Consider the following 9,538-nt stretch of genomic DNA (forward strand, 5'->3'; position numbering starts at 1 on the left):
GTGCCTGTAATCCCAGCTACTCGGGAGACTGAGGCAGGAGAATTGCTTTAACCCGAGAGGCGGAGGTTGTGGTGAGCAGAGATCGTGCCACTGCACTCCAGCCTGGGCAACAAGAGTGAAACTCCGTCTCAAAAATAATAATAATAATAAAATAAAATAAAAATAGGTTATTTCCTAGTTCTGCAGACCAGAAGTCTGAGAAACGCATCTCAGGGCCATGCTCCCTCCGGAGGCTCTAGGGGAGGATCCTTCCTACCTCTCCCAGCTCCTGGGGGCTCCAGACATCCCTGGGCTTGTGGTCCCATCACTCCAGTCTCTGCCTCCGTCTCCACGTGGCCTTCTCCTCTGTATCTGTGTCTCCTCTTCTGTCTCTTACAAAGACACCTGTCATTGCATTTAGGGTCCACCTTAATCCAGAATGATCCAATCTCAAGGTCCTTAACTTAATCACATCTGCAAAGACCCTATTTCCAGATAAGGTCTTACTCACAGGCTCTGAGCATTAGGATATGGACAAATTTTTCTGGGGGCCACTATTCAATCCACTACAATTGTATCTAGTTCATTCTGGAGGCTCTAGGGGAGGATCCTTCCTGCCTCTCCCATCCCCTGGGGGCTCCAGGCATCCGGGGGCTCCAGGCATCCCTGGGCTTGTGGCCGCATCACTGCAGTCTCTGCCTCTGTCTCCACGTGGCCTTCTCCTCTGTGTCTGTGTCTCCTCTTCTGTCTATGATAAGGACACCTGTTATTGATTTAGGGCCCATTCTAAATTCAGGATGATCTCATCTTCAGATTCTTTTTTTCTTTTTTTGAGACAGAGTGTCAGTCTGTCTCCCAGGCTGGACTGCAATGGTATGATCTCAGCTCACTGCAACCTCTGCCTCATGGGTTCAAGCAATTCTCCTGCCTCAGCCTCCCCAGTAGCTGGGATTACAAGTCCCTGAGACCATGCTGGCTAATTTTTGTATTTTTAGTAGAGACAGCATTTCACCATGTTGGCCAGGCTGGTCTTGAACTCTTGACCTCAGGTGATCTGCCCACCTCAGCCTCCCAAAGTCCCTGTAATCCCCCAAAGGGATTACAGGCGTGAGCCACTGCACCCAGCCCATCTTCAGATTCTTTACTTCATTACATCTGCAAAGACCTTATTTTCTATTTTATTTTATTTTATTTTATTTATTTTGAGATGGAGTCTCGCTCTGTCACCCAGGCTGGAGTGCAGTGGTGTTATCTTGGCTCGCTGCAAGCTCTGCCTCCCGGGTTCACACCACTCTCCTGCCTCAGCCTCCTGAGTAGCTGGGACTACAGACACCTGCCACCACGCCTGGCTAATTTTTTGTATTTTTAGTAGAGACAGGGTTTCACCATGTTAGCCAGGATTGTCTCAATCTCCTGACCTCGTGATCCGCCTGCCTCAGCCTTCCAAAGTGCTGGGATTACAGGCATGAGCCACTGCGCCCAGCTCATCTTCAGATTCTTCATTACATCTGCAAAGACCTTATTTTGAAATAATGTCCCATTCTGAGGTTAACGTGGACATCAATTTTAAGGGTCACTGTTCAACCCACTAGAATTTTTGATCTGAAAATCTTTCAGTGAGCAGCTTTGGAGGAAGGATGTCGCTCTTTCCACTGTGTGGATGTTGAGTGGCTGAGCCAGGGACATTCAGGAAAACCATGGATCCTCTGAAAGCTGCCCTGTGACCACAAAGGGCCCCACAACTAAACAGTTCCATGAAATGAGGGCTGAACTTGGAGGTGACTCATGGCCCAATCATAGGATGTCATTGAGAAAGAAAAAGATACTTACAGGATCTTTCTTTGGGGAGCTACCCTGTAAAAAAAAAATAACACCATTAAGATGGTAAGTGGGCCAGGCACGGTGACTGACACCTGTAATCCCAGCACTTTGGGAGGCTGAGGCGGGCGGATCACGAGGTCAGGAGATTGAGACTATCCTGGCTAACACGGTGAAACTCCGTCTCTACTAAAAATACAAAAAAAATTAGCCAGGCATGGTGGCAGGCGTCTGTCATCCCAGCTACTTGGGAGGCTGAGACAGGAGAATAGCTTGAACCTGGGAGGTGGAGGTTGCATTGACCCAAGATGGCGCCATTGCACTCCAGCCTGGGCAACAGAGCGAGACTCTGTCTCAAAAAAACAAAAAAGATAGGGTGTTATTATATTGCCCAGGCTGGTCCTGAAATCCTGGGATCAAGAAATGCTTCTGCCTCAGCCTCCAAAACTTCTGGGATTACAGGCATGAGCCACCATGCTGGGGTAATTTTGTATTTTTAGTAGAAAAGGGGTTTCACCACGCTGGTCTGGAACTGCCGACCTCATGATGTGATCCGCCCACCTCGGCCTCCCAAAGTGATGGAATTTACAGGCATGAGCCACCGCACCCGGCCGATACTTGGGGCAAGTTTGTGGCCATTCACAGGCATGAACAGTGTGGCAAAAAATCTGAGTTGCATGATGTGGATGTTCTCAGCTACACTGAAGAAGCAGGATTCTGCCTTTTTGTTACACTTCCTACAGTACACAAGGGTCTCCTTTTGCAGTCCGTTTAGCTCCACATTGCTCACATTTTAAGATTTTGCTTGGTGATGGTCACTGTTTAAGTTAACCCCCAAGCATGTACTGAAATGCTGTCTGCAGTTCTTTTTTTTTTTTTTTTTGAGACGGAGTCTCGCTCTGTCGCCTAGGCTGGAGTGCAGTGGCACGATCTCGGCTCACTGCAAGCTCTGCATTCGGGTTCATGCCATTCTCCTGCCTCAGCCTCCTGAGTAGCTGGGACTACAGGCGCCTGCCACGTCGCCTGGCTAATTTTTTGTATTTTTAGTAGAGATGGGGGTTTCATCGTGTTGACCAGGATCGTCTCGATCTCCTGACCTCGTGATCTGCCCACCTCACAGCCTCCCAAAGTGCTGGGATTATAGGCATGAGCCACCGTGCCCGGCCGCTGTCTGCAGTTCTTAAAAAGGACCAGAATGGGTCAATCCAAAATATGCCAAGTTGGGGCTGAGCGTGGTGGCTAACTGTAATCTAATCCCAGCACTTTGGGAGGCCGAGGAGGGCAGGTCACCTGAGGTCAGGAGTTCAAGACTAGCCTGGCCGACATGGTGAAACCCCATGTCTGCTAAGAAAAATTACAAAAATTAGCTGGACGTGGTGGTGTCTGCCTGTAATCCCAGCTACTTGGGAGGCAGAGGCAAGAGAGTCACTTGAACCTGGGAGGTGGAGGTTGTAGTGAGCTGAGATCACGCCACTGTACTCGAACTTGGGTGACAGAGTGAGACTCTTGTCTCAAAACAAACAAACAAAAAACAGAGATCATAAGGTTGACAAAACAGGCTGAGTGCAGTGGCTCATGCCTGTAATCCCAGCATTTTGGGAGGCCGAGGTAGGTGGATCACAAGGTCAGGGGATCGAGACCATCCTGGCCAACATGGCGAAACCCCGTCTCTACTAAAATACAAAAAAAAAAGAAAAGAAAGAAAAAAATATTGGCTGGGCATGATGGTGGGTGCCTGTAGTCCCAGCTACTCAGGAGGCTGAGGCAGGGGAATCGCTTGAACCCTGGAGGCTGAGGTTGCAGTGAACCGGACCACGCCACTGCACTCTGGCCTGGGTGACAGAGTGACACTCCGTCTCAGAAAAAAAAAAATAGCCACATTGGCATATAAATTATTCTGAACTGAGACATTTGAGAATCAACGGATCTAGAAAGAACCTTCTTGGAGCTTCCCTTTTCTGACTAAAAGCAAAAACCTCTGAGAAATGATGAGTGTTGTAAATTCTCTCTCTGGGGAAGTTGTATGACCATGAAGAAGACAGCATTAGCCGAGTGCGGTGGCTCACGCCTGTCATCCCAGCACTTTGGGAGGCCGAGGCGGGTGCATCACCTGAGGTCAAGAGTTTGACACCAGCCTGGAGAACATGGTGAAACCCCGTCTCTACTAAAAATACAAAATTAGCCAGGCGCGGTGGCAGGCGCCTGTCATCCCAGCTACTTGGGAGGCTGAGGCAGGAGAATCACTTGAACCCAGGAGGTGGAGGTTGTAGTGAGCCGAGGTCGTGCCACTGCACTCCAGCCTGGGCAACAAGAGCAAAACTCCATCTCAAAAAAAAAAAAAAAAATTCCATCTCCTTGTCTTGTCTCTAATACTCCAAACAGCTCAAGGAGAGGCCAGTGTGTGTAACTTTTTGGGGCAAATAGCATCAACACATAAACCTTCCCCTAATCCAGAAAACCTCTCTACACATCTAGAAAACAAAGGCAATTATTGACTGGGCCCAGTGGCTCACGCCTGTCATCCCAGCACTTTGGGCAGCTGAGGCGGTTGGATCACGAGGCCAAGGGTTGGAGACCAGCCTGACCAACATGCTGAAACCCCATCTCTACTAAAAATACAAACTTACCTGGCTGTGGTGGCGCATGCCTGTAATCTCAGCTACTCAGGAGGCTGAGGCAGGAGAATCGCTTGAACCCAGGAGGCGGAGGTTGTGTTGAGCCAAGATTGCGCCACTGCACTCCAGCCTGGGCAACAAGAGCAAAAATTCCATCTCAAACAAGCAAAAAGGTAATTATTTTATTACTGAACTGGCATGAAACCTGAATGGGATGAACATGTCAGGCAATCTATAATAAAGGATTGCAAGACAGAAAGAAATCTTCCGGCCAGGCACAGTGGCTCATGCGTGTAATCCCAGCACTTTGGGAGGCTGAGGCGGGCAAATCATGAGGTCAGGAGTTCGAGACCAGCCTGACCAACACGCTGAAACCCCATCTCTACTAAAAATACAAACAAATTACCCGGGCATGGTGGCAGGTGCCTGTAGTCCCAGCTACTCGGGAGGCTGAGGCAGGAGAATCTCTTGAACCTGAGAGGTGGAGGTTGCAATGAGCCAAGATTGTGCCACTGCACTCCAGGCTGGGTGACAGAGTGAGACTCTGTCTAAAAAAAAAAAAAAAAAAAGAGAGAGTAAAAGCGTAAAGAATGGCTGTAATTCCAGAACTTTGGGAGGCTGAGGCCAGAGGATCACTGGAGCCTGGGAGTCAACACCAGTCTGGGCAACATAGTGAGATTCCATCTCTACAAAAAACTTGGGCTAGGCGTGGTGGGTCATGCCTGTAAACCCATCACTTTGGGAGGCCAAGGAAGGTGGATTGCTTGAGGCCAGAAGTTCAAGACCAGCCTGGGCAACATAGGGAGACCCCCGTCTCTACTAAAAATACCAAAATTAGCCAGGCGTGGTGGTGCATGCTTCTATTGCCAGTTACTCGGGGAACTGCTTGAACGCAGGAGGCAGAGGTTGCAGTGAGCCAAGATGTTGCCACTGCATTCCAACCTCGGTGACAGAGCGAGACCCTGTTGCAAAAAAAATTTTTTTAATTAAAAATTAGCTGGGTGTGGTGACATTCAGCTGTGAGATAAGTGAGTACTCACATGAGCTTGCTAGCTGGAGTATTGTTATAGAGAATTCTTGAAGCATTGGCTCTTGAATGTAACATACAGTCTCCGTAGACTTTTCTATTAAACTAAAGAGCTTCTGCACAGCAAAAGAAACTACCATCAGAGTGAACAGGCAACCTACAGAATGGGAAAAAATATTTGTAATCTACTCATCTGACAAAGGACTAATATCCAGAATCTACAAAGAATTCAAACAAATTTACAAGAAAAAAACAAACAACCACATCAAATGTGGGCAAAGGATAGGAACAGACACTTCTCAAAAGAAGACATTTATGCAGCCAAAAGACACATGAACAAATGCTCATCATCATGGGTCATCAGAGAAATGAAATCAAAACCACAGTGAGATACCATCTCACACCAGTTAGAATGGCCATCATTAAGAAGTCAGGAAACAGGTGCTGGAGAGGATGTGGAGAAATAGGAACATTTTACACTGTTGGTGGGACTGTAAACTAGTTCAACCATTGTGGAAGACAGTGTAGTGACTCTTCAAGCATCTGGAACTAGAAATACCATTTGACCCAGCCATCTCATTGCTGGGTATATACCCAAAGGATTATAAATCATGCTGCTATAAAGACACATGCACACGTATGTTTACTGTGGCACTATTCAAAATAGCAAAGACTTGGAACCAACCCAAATGTCCATCAGCGATAGACTGGATCAAGAAAATGTGGCACATATACACCATGGAATACTATGCAGCCATAAAAAAGGGATGAGTTCACGTCCTTTGCAGGGACATGGATGAAGCTGGAAACCATCATTCTCAGCAAACTATCACAAGGACAAAAAACCAAACATCGCATGTTCTCACTCATAGGTGGGAACTGAACAATGAGAACACTTGGACACAGGAGGAGGAACATCACACACTGGGGCCTGTCATGGGGTGGGGGGAGGTGGGAGGAACAGCATTAGGAGATATACCTAATGTAAATGACGAGTTTTTTTTTTTTGTTTGTTTGTTTTTTTGAGACAGAGTCTCGCTCTGTCGCCCAGGCTGGAGTGCAGTGGCGCGATCTCGGCTCACTGCAAGCTCCGCCTCCCAGGTTCATGCCATTCTCCTGCCTCAGCCTCCCGAGTAGCTGGGACTACAGGTGCCCACCACTGCACCTGGCTAATTTTTTGTATTTTTAGTAGAGACAGGGTTTCACCGTGTTAGCCAGGATGGTCTCGATCTCCTGACCTCGTGATCCGCCCGCCTCGGCCTCCCAAAGTGCTGGGATTACAGACGTGAGCCACCACGCCCAGCCAATGACGAGTTAATGGGTGCAGCACACCAACATGGCACATTTATACATATGTAAGAAACCTGCACATTGTGCACATGTACCCTAGAACTTAAGGTATAATAAAAATAAAAAAGGAAAAAAAAAGAAAGTCAAAAATAAATCCATATCAAATTTGGTCTTACCAACCTCACATTATGAAATCTACTAAATATCTTGAGACTTTAACATAGATTCTTATAATCAATAAATGAAAATATTTGTGATATGTAAATGTATGATGTTGCTTTTCCTTTATATAGACATCAAGTGTAGAATATTTTTATTTTCAAACTGTAGTAATACTATATAAATTAACAATATTTTACAGGATGCTTATTCTGTTCCAGATGCTACACAAAGTCATGTTATATAGATTATCTTGATTTACACATAATCTAGTTCTTTGATTTAATGAGAAACCTAAGAAGAATATACACTGTGTGTATTTTACAGTGGAGGAGCCAAAAGCAAGAGAGGCATTGATCATACCTCATTTACAAGGAGGAACTAGGGTATACCTGCTTCTAATGGTAGAAAACATTGTTCAGCTGCACCTAACAAGGGAAGTGAGAAAACTTCTTTTAAAAAATGAGTAAGAATGTACAGAAAAAATTATTATGTGATGAGAAAATGATATGTTTAAGGAATAATGCAGGCTGAATTTGTCTATAATTAAAATTTTTTATAAAAATGCTTTTCATAGTGCTGTTTTAGGCACCATAAGAGAGATAAAAATTTAACTGATATTATTTAAAGGAAAATGAAGGATTGCAACTGGACTGGTGGGGGTATAACGATATTCAGATTGGAAAGGAAGAAGGGAAACTGTCTTTATTCACAGATGACACTATCATGTATATAGAAAATTCAATGAAATATATAAAAATGCTTCTGAACATAACAAAAAATTGGGAATTGCAACTAAAAAAATTCTACATATAATAGTATGAAAAACAATATTTAAGAAAAATCTGGAGAGAAAAAGATGTGAAAGGCACATGCACCAAAAAACACACAATATTCCTGAGAAAATGAAAAATCACATAAATAGAAAGCTGTACATTTCTCAGTGGTCAGATTTCCTATTGTTAACATGCCAATTATCCTCAAATTGAACTATAGATTCAACACAATCCTAATCAAATTCCCAACAGGACTTTTTTTGACATTGACAAACTGACTTTAAAATTTCTATGGAAATTCAAAGGACCTAGGAAGAACTAGCTTTGTAAAAGAACATTGTTAAAGGACTAATACAGCCTAATTTCTAGATTTACGATAAAGATAAGTAACCAACAGAGTGTGAAATTTGTGTGAGAGAAAAATCAATAGATGAGAAAAGAGTGTCCAGAAATTGATCTTCAGAAAGTATACACAACTGATAGTCTGCCAATTTCCAAATGTCATTCAGTGGAGAAAATTTAGTCTTTACAAAAATAGTTCTAAAATTATCAGATATATGTAAGCAATAGGTATATTTTTAAATAAAACTTTGATCTGTATCTTGTGCTGTTTACAAAAATTAAACCTTGACCTTTGGATAGGCCAAGTTTTCATAGATACATCAAGAGAAGCACAATCCATGAAAGAACAAATTGATCAATTGGATTTCATCAAATTAAAAAACTTCTCTTTGACACTGTTAAGAAAATGAAAGGGAAAAGCCAAGTGAAAAATTTGCATATCATATATCTGATAATTTATTTACATCTAGAACACAGCAAGGATTCTCGTCACTAAATATGATATCCAGCAACACAATTTAAAAATGGGGAAAAGATCCACAGAAACTTCAACCAAGGAGAGATAAAGATGGCAAATCAGCAAATATAGAGATGTTCAATAGCAGTAGTCATTAGGAAACGCACATGAAACCCACAATGAGATTCCACTAGGCACCTGTTAGAACCTGGGCTGCGCTTGTGATGTCAGCACTGCTCCGCCTCCAGGAAGGAACCTGGGCTGTGCCTGGCTGGCGGTCTCCTAGGGACTAGAGCAGCAGGGATCAGGAACCGCAGAAGCTGGAGACGCGGCACCCCAGCGAGGGCCACCATGGGGGACCAGAGGCCGCAGGACTGGCTGAGGTCCCCGGGCATGGACTCCAAGTCCCGGTACTGTAACCAACCACCTTCCAAAGACTTTCAGATGCGCAAGCACGGGCGCCTGAAGTTCCCATCCATGGACACCCAGAACTGGGTATTTGTGAAGGAGGGCCTGGACGACTTCCGCTACGGCTGTCCGTCTCCCGAAGACACTCTGGTTTGTCGCCGTGATGAGTTTTTAATGCCAAAAAAACGTCTCAGAGGGTCCAAAGCTGACCCCAAAAGCAGGCAGAAAAAGCTCCTCAAGAAAGCAGCCCTATTTTCCAAGCTCTCTCCAGCACAGCTAGCACGGAAGGCATTCGTAGAGCAGGTGGAAGCCGAGATCATGGCCAAGCATCCCTTGGCCATGTACCCCAATTTGGGAGAAGATCTGCCTCCAGATCTTCTACTGCAGGTGCTCGAACAGCTGGATCCGGAGAGGAAGCTGGAGGACGCTTGGGCTCGTTGCGAGGCCCGGGAGAAGACAACGGAGGTACCCACCGATCCTGGTCAATATCCCCGTGGGGAATTCTGCCTGCAGCCTCCCGAGACTGGAGGGTCCCATCTGAGCCTGGAGCTTCCCACAACTCCGGTGTCCAGTCTCCACCCGCAGCCTCTCAAGACTCGTCTGGGGTCCAGTCTCTGCCTGGAGCCTCTCAAGACTCGTCCGGGGTCAAGTCTCCGCCTGGAGCCTC

The 9,538-nt window shown here is 45.6% G+C and overlaps 1 long non-coding RNA gene across 1 annotated transcript; it reads right to left on the minus strand.

Annotated features, from left to right (window-relative positions):
* Nucleotides 1–51: 51 nt before the first annotated feature.
* Nucleotides 52–6,408, minus strand: LOC131382717 (uncharacterized). Its single transcript, XR_009212308.1, has 3 exons — nucleotides 4,425–6,408; nucleotides 1,810–1,833; nucleotides 52–384 (listed from the first exon to the last, which is right to left on the minus strand). It is a non-coding gene; the product is annotated as an uncharacterized LOC131382717 (long non-coding RNA).
* Nucleotides 6,409–9,538: the final 3,130 nt, after the last annotated feature.

This window comes from Hylobates moloch, unplaced genomic scaffold (genome assembly GCF_009828535.3).
Source record: "Hylobates moloch isolate HMO894 unplaced genomic scaffold, HMol_V3 SCAFFOLD_1931, whole genome shotgun sequence".
NCBI lineage: Eukaryota > Metazoa > Chordata > Mammalia > Primates > Hylobatidae > Hylobates > Hylobates moloch.